Genomic DNA, 9,769 nt, shown 5'->3' on the forward strand with positions numbered 1-9,769 from the left:
GGTATTCCCATCTCCTTCAGAATTGTCCACAGTTTATTGTGATCCACACAGTCGAAGGCTTTGGCGTAGTCAGTAGAACAGAAATAGATGTTTTTCTGGAACTCTCTTGCTTTTTCGATGATCCAGTGGATATTGGCAATTTGATCTCTGGTTCCTCTGCCTTTTCTAAAACCAGCTTGAACATCTGGAAGTTCTCAGTTCACGTATTGCTGAAGCCTGGCTTGGAGAATTTTGAGCATTACTAGTGTGTGAGATGAGTGCAGTTGTGCAGTAGTGAGCATGAATGCAATTGTGAGCATTTCTTCTTAATATTTTAATATATTTTTTCATATAGGGGCATATAGCTTTTTAAGTTAAAAATTTATAGTAAAAGTATTAAAATGACATTGTGCTGGATTGGGTTAACTACCAAGGAGAACATATTGATGGAAAATGCTTTTAAATACTTGAAATGAGATCCTTGGGTAAAATGTGTGGCTACTTGCTCCCGAGGGTTATGGAAAAAGGATACCCACTTTTTTCCCTGAAAGTTTAGTGAATCTGAAGGGTAGGCAATCTAGATCACTGGTACCTCTTGTGTTCTAAATATCTGTTAAATTATGGAGACAGAGCAAGGATAATTCAGTGTTGCAGCATGCAATGATCATGTTTTTTCTCTTGACCATGGTTTTTCTGGCAAGTGCTTTACTACTGACATGGCTTGAAAATTTATCCCAAGGACAGAGCTCTGTTGGTAAGTGCTCTATTGTTTACCACGCTTCTACATTCAAGTCCCCTTTCAGTATAAGCCCCTGTTAGAGATGGTGGAACCCTTGAGGGCTGAGTTCATCTACTTCTCCCAAGGCTTCCTCTGCATTGTGCAATGTGAGGTGCTAATGGATTAGATGACAGCCTTAGATAACAAAGCCAGAAGCAGCTTAAGCTGAATGTTTTCTTACCTTGCAATTGGCTGTGACCTCTACTCTCAAACCCTGAGGTCCAGCTTTCTCAGGAATATAGGCCCAGACTAGGATAGGCATCAGAAGAGGACAGGAGAGTCTCCTAAAGTTTTCAGTTACCTTTGAGGTTCTCAAAATATGGCCAGCTCTCTTTGTGACCCTGTGGACTGTAACTCTCCAAGCTCCTCTGTCCATGGCATTCTCCAGGCAAGAATACTGGAGTGGGTTGCCATTCCCTCCTCCAGGGGATCTACCCGGCCCAGGGATGGAACCCACGTCTCCCACACTGCAGGCAGATTCTTTACCATCTGAACCACCAGGGAAGCCCAATATGGCAACACTAAATAACAAATGGAATCACATACTTGGGCAAGAAAATACATATCTCCTGAATAAAGTTAAAGGCAATATCATTCATTTCATTAACAATTTCAATTATTTGGGGGCAGGAAATGGAAGAGAGTGTGTTATGGAGCAGGAATTTTATTCCCTGGGATCCTGACAAACTAACACTTGGACCAGAAGCAGCCCATGGCAGTCTTCGTTTTCCTAAAGCCAACTTTGGGAGAATTGGCCTGGATGCTGGGGACCCCTCAGAGCCTTCCTGGCCTCTCCTGGGACAGTCTGGATCCTGAAGATGTTTAATTTATTCTGGGCAATGGGAAAAGAGGGAGCCAAGAGAGAGAAGTAGCAAATGAATTGTTGTAACTTACTTGCGACATTTTGGGTAAAGGTGTCCAGGGGAGAAAAAAACAGCGCCTTAGTGTTTCTTCTGGCTGTGTGTTCAGGATAGTAAAAGGAAGATGGGCGGTAAAGAGGTCAGATCCCTACCAAGAAGTTTATGGCCCTATACAGAGATGGAGCTGGAAAAGGTCTGTGATCATTTACTGGGGCTGCCGTAGTAAGGTCATGGACTAGGGGCTTAAACAACAGAAATCCATTTTCTCACAGTTACAGAGGCCAGAAGTCTGAGATCAAGATGTCAGGAGGGTCGGTTCTTCCTGAGGGCAGTGAGGGAAGGATCTGTTTCAGGCCTCTGGTTTTGGCTTCATGCCATATGCCCTTTGTATGTATTTATATCCAAATTGTCTCTTCTTATAAGGACCCCAGTTACATCAGATTAGGGCCTACCCTAATAATTTCATTTTAACTTAATTACCTCTCTTCAGACCTTATCTCTAAATATGATCACATTTTGAAGTACTGGGGGTTAGAGCTTCAAAAAATATGAATTTTGATTTGGTTTCTATGGCATTCTCTTCCATTGTAAGTAAGGTGCTTTTATGTATAAGAGACTCATTGGAAAATACCCTGATGCTGGGAAAGATTGAGGGCAGGAGGAGAAGGGGGTGACAGAGGATGAGATGGTTGGATGGCATCACCGACTCAATGGACAGGAGTTTGAACAAGCTCCAAGAGGTAGTGAAGGACAGGGAAGCTTGGTATGCTACAGTCTATGGGGTCGCAAGGAGTGGGACATGATTCAGTGACTCAACAACAACTTGTAAATATGCTAGAGTAGATAGCCTTAGAAATATTCCACAGTGCCTTAGAAATACTGGTGTTTTTTAATGAAAACATCTTTATTTTTCCCAAGACATAAGAGTTTGCCAAATTGAATAAAATTAGTTCTAATCTCAAAAAAATATAAACTTGGGAGGATATACAATTCGAGCCATAACAAAGCCCATTCATTTCTGGCTGTGGTAGACTCTGGCAGAGGAGTATTTCTCAGTCTTTAGAGTCTATAGGTCTGGGGTTCTCCACTCTTTATACTAGTGGGAGAGGGGTGGAGAAAACCAACCAGCAAACACATTGCATGCAAAACTTCAGTCTTACAACAGGCACTGCGTGAACCACCCACTCAACCCCAGCCTAGACTGGGGACCTGCTCTCCTTCTAAATGGAGCAGTTGCAGAAAAAGCAAAGTTCTATGGTGAATCCAAAATAGTCCGAAACTATGAAGCTGGGCAGTTTGGCTGTGTGGTGGAGCCCATTAATTATAGTGTGTCCTGATCCTGTTTATTTGTCTAAACTCTTCTTGGTGTGGCAGAACCGCCCCGCTCAGGCATTAAGCAACAAGAAAGCGAGAGCCCGTGCAGCGATAGTCGTCCGCCTGAGGCTGCAGGTCTCGGTGGGGAGGAGCGGGAAGGCACGCCGCATCTCACCGGGCTGGGGCCCTGGGTGACAGAAGTTCAAGGGTCCCCTGGAGAGAGACGTTCCTGAGGGCCGTGGTGGGTTGCCCGGAGAGGTCGCCAAGACCAGCTGCCATCTTGTTTATCATCAGTCAAATGCTTTTCAAGCAAAAGTGATGGGTTGTGAGCCAGGGGGTTGGGTGACGAGGTGAAAGGAGCACAAATCCTTTCCTAAAATGCCTTTTGTCCCTGTCCCAGACTGCGGTAAAAGAGAGCAAGGACCAGCTGGTCAGACTTGTTTGTTTAAGCTGTTGACTAATCTCTGAGTTCATGGGCTGAGTTGGTTCATGAAGTTCTTGAACTTTTATTATCCTTGGACCTTCGGTGCAGTAAAAATGAAATAAGAAACTGGTGCTTTTCTTTAAAAGAAATGTATGGGATGGAGTGAATGAGATGTTTGAATTCAGAGACTCAAGGGATTCAAAGAAAATTTGTGTGATGTTTTTTGACAGATACCCTGTGTCAGGCACCGTGCTAGGATATGGAACTGGAGTCAAGTTGAATTTTCTTCTCAACTCTGTCGAGAACTCTACTCATGCGGGCTGGCTCTAGAGTTATCGGGTCATAGTGATGCTGAGTTTCTGTGAAATGATGTTTTAAATGCAAAATACTAAGAAGCATTTCTAAATCAGCATTAAAGAAAAATGAATATACATCTGTACTTTCCAATATGGTAGCCACCTAGCTCAATGGCTGACGAGGGGCTGAGAAAACTAATTTCCTCAGTTTCGCTAGCCACACTTCAAACGCTTCCTAGCTATACTTGCCTAATGGCCACCATATTGGATGACACAAATCAAGAACATTCTCATCACAGTAGAATGCTCTGTTGGGCACCACTGGTGTAGACAATGAATAAAGAAATATAGATTCATGTGGAATATTTATCATTCAAAACATTTTGCCAACTGCTGCTTATGACATCTGGAAAGGCCAGGTAAGATATTACATTTATATCTGAAGACTGGAAATAACTTTAAAGATTACCTAGACTATCTACCTAGCTGACGATTAATCCACTCTGCAACGATCCTCTGTCTATTTTGGGGTTGAAAATTCTGAGAATAGACAACTGCTTTACAAGGCATTGGATTTTGTTCTGTGAATTCCCCCTAGTCCAAAATGGCTGGTATAATTCAGTACAAGGCCCTTAGAAATGTTACTTTTTTTTCTTTGAAAATATTAAAGAAGTCCATATTCTTATTATACCTTTTATAGATGCCTCACACAATATTATTATAATAGTGTATAGGAAGAATAAATGTCAAATGCAAATACAAATGTCAGTAATAAAATGAGGTTATGTGTCAACAAGGACCCACTGTAGAGCACATGGAAATCTGCTCCATGTCAGGTGGCAGCCTGGATGGGAGGGGGGTTTGGGGGAGAATGGCTACGTGTGTATGTATGGCTGATCCTTTCACTGTTCACCTGACATTATGACAACATTATTTGGTAATTGGCTATTCCCCTATGCAAAATAAAAAAAAAATTTTTTTTTAAATGAGGTTATGCAATTGTCTGCTCTGTGTCCTATGGTATGCTTACAACAATTTAAAATTAGGTTTGGACATACTTACACAAAACGCCAAACAGATGACTTAACCACTAATACTGATCTTACACATTTCTCAATGATTTTCTTTCTCAAAAATATTTCACTATTGAAAAATGAAGGGATTTTCCAAATAAAAAGTTAAGTTTACTTTTTACAACTCCCATGTCATCAGAATGAAGAATTCAAGCATGATGGAAATATGTCCATAGAAGTCTAGGCTTAATGAAGCAGGGCATGCCGACACAGCCAGCCGTCGATGAGGGTCTTGTCCTCAGCCCTGGAGTACTGACCCTGGTCATCACGCCCCGAGGCTCACCGGCTGGGCAGCTCCGCAGCCACTGTGCTGTGCAACCCTTACCTGTTCAATTGTTCTTCCAACTCATCCACTGCTCTCGCTGACCATTTCTCACTGCGGCTGGCTATCCTGTCCTATAAGGGCGATTTTCTGGACTCAATGCTTCTGTTTCTTAGGCACAGAATTTATGTTCAAAGATAAGAACCTGAAACAACTATTCTTCTCAGATTCCTAATTACTGCCACTAAATACAGTGCAGAGACTTTGGGACAGATCTCTTTCTCAGTGCCTTTCCTCTTATTTCCAGTCCTGACTGATGATGACAGAAAATCTCCCTGGCTGATAAATGATGCTGCATGGTACTCACAATAATAATATCAAAAAGAAGAAGAGGAGGAGTTAGGAGAAGAAGAAAGAGAAGGGGGAGCGGGGGAGGGATGAGGAGGAGCAGGAGGAAAGAAGAAAAATGAGAAAAACCGCAACATGCATGGCACCACTCACTGGCAGGAAACAGAAACCTGTGGGAATCTTTGACTTGGCCCCTATTCCACACTGTCCACAGCCAGCCAGTCACCAAATCCAATGCTTCCCATTTCCTAAATGGCTCTGGAACCCATCACTTCTCTCTACTCCTCTTGCCGTCATCTGTGTACCCAAGTGGGCGATCAGAGAGGAGACCATCTGAAGACAGTATTAAATGGACTCCATCCATGCAGATATAGAGAACACACTTATGGACAAGGGCGGGGGAGAGGAGAGAAAGGGTGAGATAAATGGAAAGAGCAGAATGGATGCGTCTACACCAAAATACGTAAACAGACAGCCAATGGGAATTTGCAGTATGACTCGGGGAACTCACGCTGCGGCTCTGTAACAACCTGGAGGGGTGGGAGAGAACGGGAGGTAGGAGGGAGGTTCAGGAGGGAGGGGATGTATGTTCACCTATGGCTAATTCATGTTGATGCGTGACAGAAATCAAACCGATATTATAAACCTATCATCAATCAATTAAAAATAAATAAATATTTTTTAACAGTAAAGTCAAAAAAGTAGCATTAAAAAATTAAATAAATAAAAGGACTCCATCTGAAAAGGGGCTTTCAGCCAGAGACAGACTGTGGTCAGAAGACAATGGGATGTGGTTATTAGTTGTAGAAACTGAGAGGGAGATTATAAATATTTAGCCAGAGGAGGGGGAACAATGGAGACAGTGAAGGGGGGATAATGCACTTTTTTTTCTTTTTGCATTTATTAGGTTTCTGTTCTTTCAATGTAACTATGACATCTGTCTTAGAATGTAAGCTCTATGGGGACAACATCATACCTCCTAGGCCCACCACAGTGCCAGGCTCATCGCTGGTGTTCAGTAGATGCTTGTTGCATGAATAATTATCAGCATGAACAAAAATGCAGGGGTTTGAAATAAATGGCACAGTGTATAGGGAAATTATAACTTATTCTTCATGTTCTAAAACTAGAACTTCAAGTACAAGGTAGAGAGTGAGGGGAGATGAGGCTAAAGGTACAAGTGGGAAAAAATTAAGAAGGTGTTTGTAAAGAGCTCAGATTTTATCTGAAGTGATCATGGGCCACTGACCAGTTTCAGATGGGAGAACGACACAGCCAGCTGCACATGATAATTAGATTCTTCTGGAAGCAGGCTTAAGTAGCAGAAGGTTGGCGGCCAAAAGGACAGCAGGGAAGCCATTTTAGTACGATAGGCAAGAAATGACAAAAGGCTGATTTAGAGACAAATAGCAGGGAACAATAACTTTGGGATGATGGCAATGTCAGCAAATACCTTTGTCACCGTCTGACTCTCAATAAAACAGATAATATGCAGGAGGTTTACCTGAAATTTCACATCCTGAGGACTCAGTAGAGAAACAGAAAAGCACAGGTTAATTTCTGGACAAAATTACTCATGGCAATGTGTAGATCTAAGAATTAACAGATTCTATAAAATCTTAAAAAATAACCCCATAGTTTACTGAGAGATTCTGGCCAGGTGATACCCATGTATCCTGAAACGCACTGGGAATTACCTGAATCCCACCAGCCCTTCCTAAGTCAGCATCCTGGTGAGGAAACATCTTTTTTAAACAACAACAACATTGGAGTATAATTGCTTGACAATGCTGTGTTGGATTCTGCTGTACAATGAAGTGAATCAGTTGCGTGTATACAGACAGCCCCGCCCCCTTGAGCCTCCCTTCCGACCTGGCCCGTTCCACCCCTCCAGGTCAGCACAGAGAACCGAGCTGAGCCCCTGCACTATACGGCTCCCCTTTCATCCCCACTTCCTGTGTGTCCACCACTGCCTAAGACGCCTCCAGTAACCGATACACACAGGTCAAAACGCCACTGAATGGCCCTCAGAAAGGCCCTCAGAAACTTGAAAGAGGAACCAGCCCAAGTAAACAAAAGAACGGCCTTGCAGAGAAGAGATGAATGTAAAAATGGTTGTAAGGAGAATTCTTAAAGAGACGTAAGGAAGTCTTGCAAAAGATCAGAGAGGGAAAAAAGACTTCTTAAAATTAAATTTAATTCTGAGTTTAAAAATTCAACAGATGACCTGAAGAATAGAATTGAAACTGCTGAAAAATGAAAACAAAGACCTAGAAGATCAAAAGAAAGTGCATGTTCATGATGAAAAGTAAAAATAAAACAAAAGAATATTACAAGTTAAATGATCATGAGATCATTACAAGTCATCATGAGAGATACATCTGAGAGACCCAATGTAGTGAAAATAGGATTTCCAAAGGGGAGGAAAGGAGAAATAATAATTACCTTCTGAGCAAAACTGAGGAGCGGAAAGATTCAGAAAACGTTTAGGAGATAAATACAGTGAGGTTCTTCACTATCATTAATCCCATTTGATGATGTTTTCAGAAACAGCTACAATCCCTTTGATTAATTCCTGTATTTCCCAAAACTTTAGTTAAGACGTCTAATACTCTAGATGATTTCATCTTAAGAATAAGTCTGAGATGATGTTAATTAGTTAAAATCCTATGAAACACAAACAACAGGTCCCACTGCACAGCGTAGGGAAATGTATTCAATATCCTGTGAGAAATCTTAATGGAAAAGAATATGAAAAAGAACAGATAGATAGAAAGAAAGATAGATAGATAAGATAGATCTCAGTCACTTTGTTATAGAGAAGAAATTAACACATTATAAATCAACTATACTTCAATAAAAAATTGTTTTAAAAAGCCCTATCAAACACTGTTGCTTCCTAAAAAGCTGGAGGTAAAATTAATTTAGATAGTTCCAGCATTGTGCATCAAGGAGACACACCGCTGCAAGCCAGTATACTTCCTTTGTACATGATCAAGATTTTTTTTCACCTCCACTTTGCCATTCAAGATTCCTTAGAGTCTCATAATTTACCATTAGCCATGCACTCCTGGACTTTCCTGGTGGCACAACGGATGGGAATCTACCTGCTGATGCAGGGGACACGGGTTTGATCCCTGGTCTGGGAAGATTCCACATGCCGAGGGAAAACTAAGCCTGCGTACCACAACTACTGAACGCTGCACACTCAAGAGCCCATGCTCCGCAACCAGAGAAGCCACCACAATGAGAAGCCCATGCACCGCAACTAGAGAGTAGGGCCTCTCTCTGCAACTAGAGAAAGCCCACAGACAGCAACGAAGACCCAGGGCAGCCAAAAATAAATAAATAAAGTTTTTTGAAAAAGAAATGAACTCCTTTAGGGATGTGGCAGTAAATTTCAGGACTGCATGCAAACACAAAAGCTTAATTCAACTGCCTTTCGGCACAAATCAATGTTAACTTGTTAGTTTATTAGTTCATTTGTTATCACAAGGGAACTTGATGAGAACAGATTGCTTATAAAGGGTAATGGAAATGATGGGTTAGATTTTTTAGGGAGGTCAGACCCAGATGGGGGATTTCAATGGCTCCTCAGAGAATCATTGAACAGTTTGGACCTGAGATCAGAAGAGACAGAGAGGCTCAGGGGAGAAAGAAGAGCGCGTCCAAAATAAAACTCACCATTTCTTTTTGCCCCAATCTACCTAACACCTAATTTTTCTCTTGTGTTCTCTTTCTTTAAGATTCACAATGACTTGGGAGTTCCCTGGTGGCCCAGCGGCTAGGATTCTGGACTTTTACTGCCTTGGCCCAGGTCCAATCCCTGGTCTGCACAATACAACAAAAAAAGAAGATTCACAATGTCTGACTTCATCACTAAAAGTTCTATATTCTTTATCTGGGTTTAGGGCACATCCACCCTGCTACCCCAGCCAATACTCCTGCAAGCCACCTTTCATGTTCAGCCATCGAGTTCTGTTTTCTCTCTTACATATTTAAAAATGTCTCCAAGACCTTTTGATCAAGTGTTCGCCATATCTAACAGAACTAGGCTGTACTGTGTACAAAGTGCCAAGGTGTGCCTCCATCCAATGGATTAGTGGTTCTCTAAATGTGGTCCTCAGACCCCTGAGGTCTCCAAGACCTTTACAAGGGCTCCTCAAGATGTAAGCTACCTTCACAGTCATACTAAGATCATAATTTGCTTTTCTAGTCTGTAGGCATTTGCGCTGATGGGTAAGATGATGGAGCCATGGCATAAAGCAGTACAGTTGATGTGGAAACTGTGTTATCGGTCATGTGTTCTTTACTGCTACACACTTCAGAGTTGTTTTTTTGACAGTTTCACTTAAGAATATCCTTGATGGAATAAAAACTATTATTTTTACTGTCTTAATACTTGAATACACATCTTTTCATATTACATGGAACA

Source organism: Cervus canadensis, chromosome 9 (assembly GCF_019320065.1).
Source record: "Cervus canadensis isolate Bull #8, Minnesota chromosome 9, ASM1932006v1, whole genome shotgun sequence".
NCBI classification, from domain to species: Eukaryota; Metazoa; Chordata; class Mammalia; order Artiodactyla; family Cervidae; genus Cervus; species Cervus canadensis.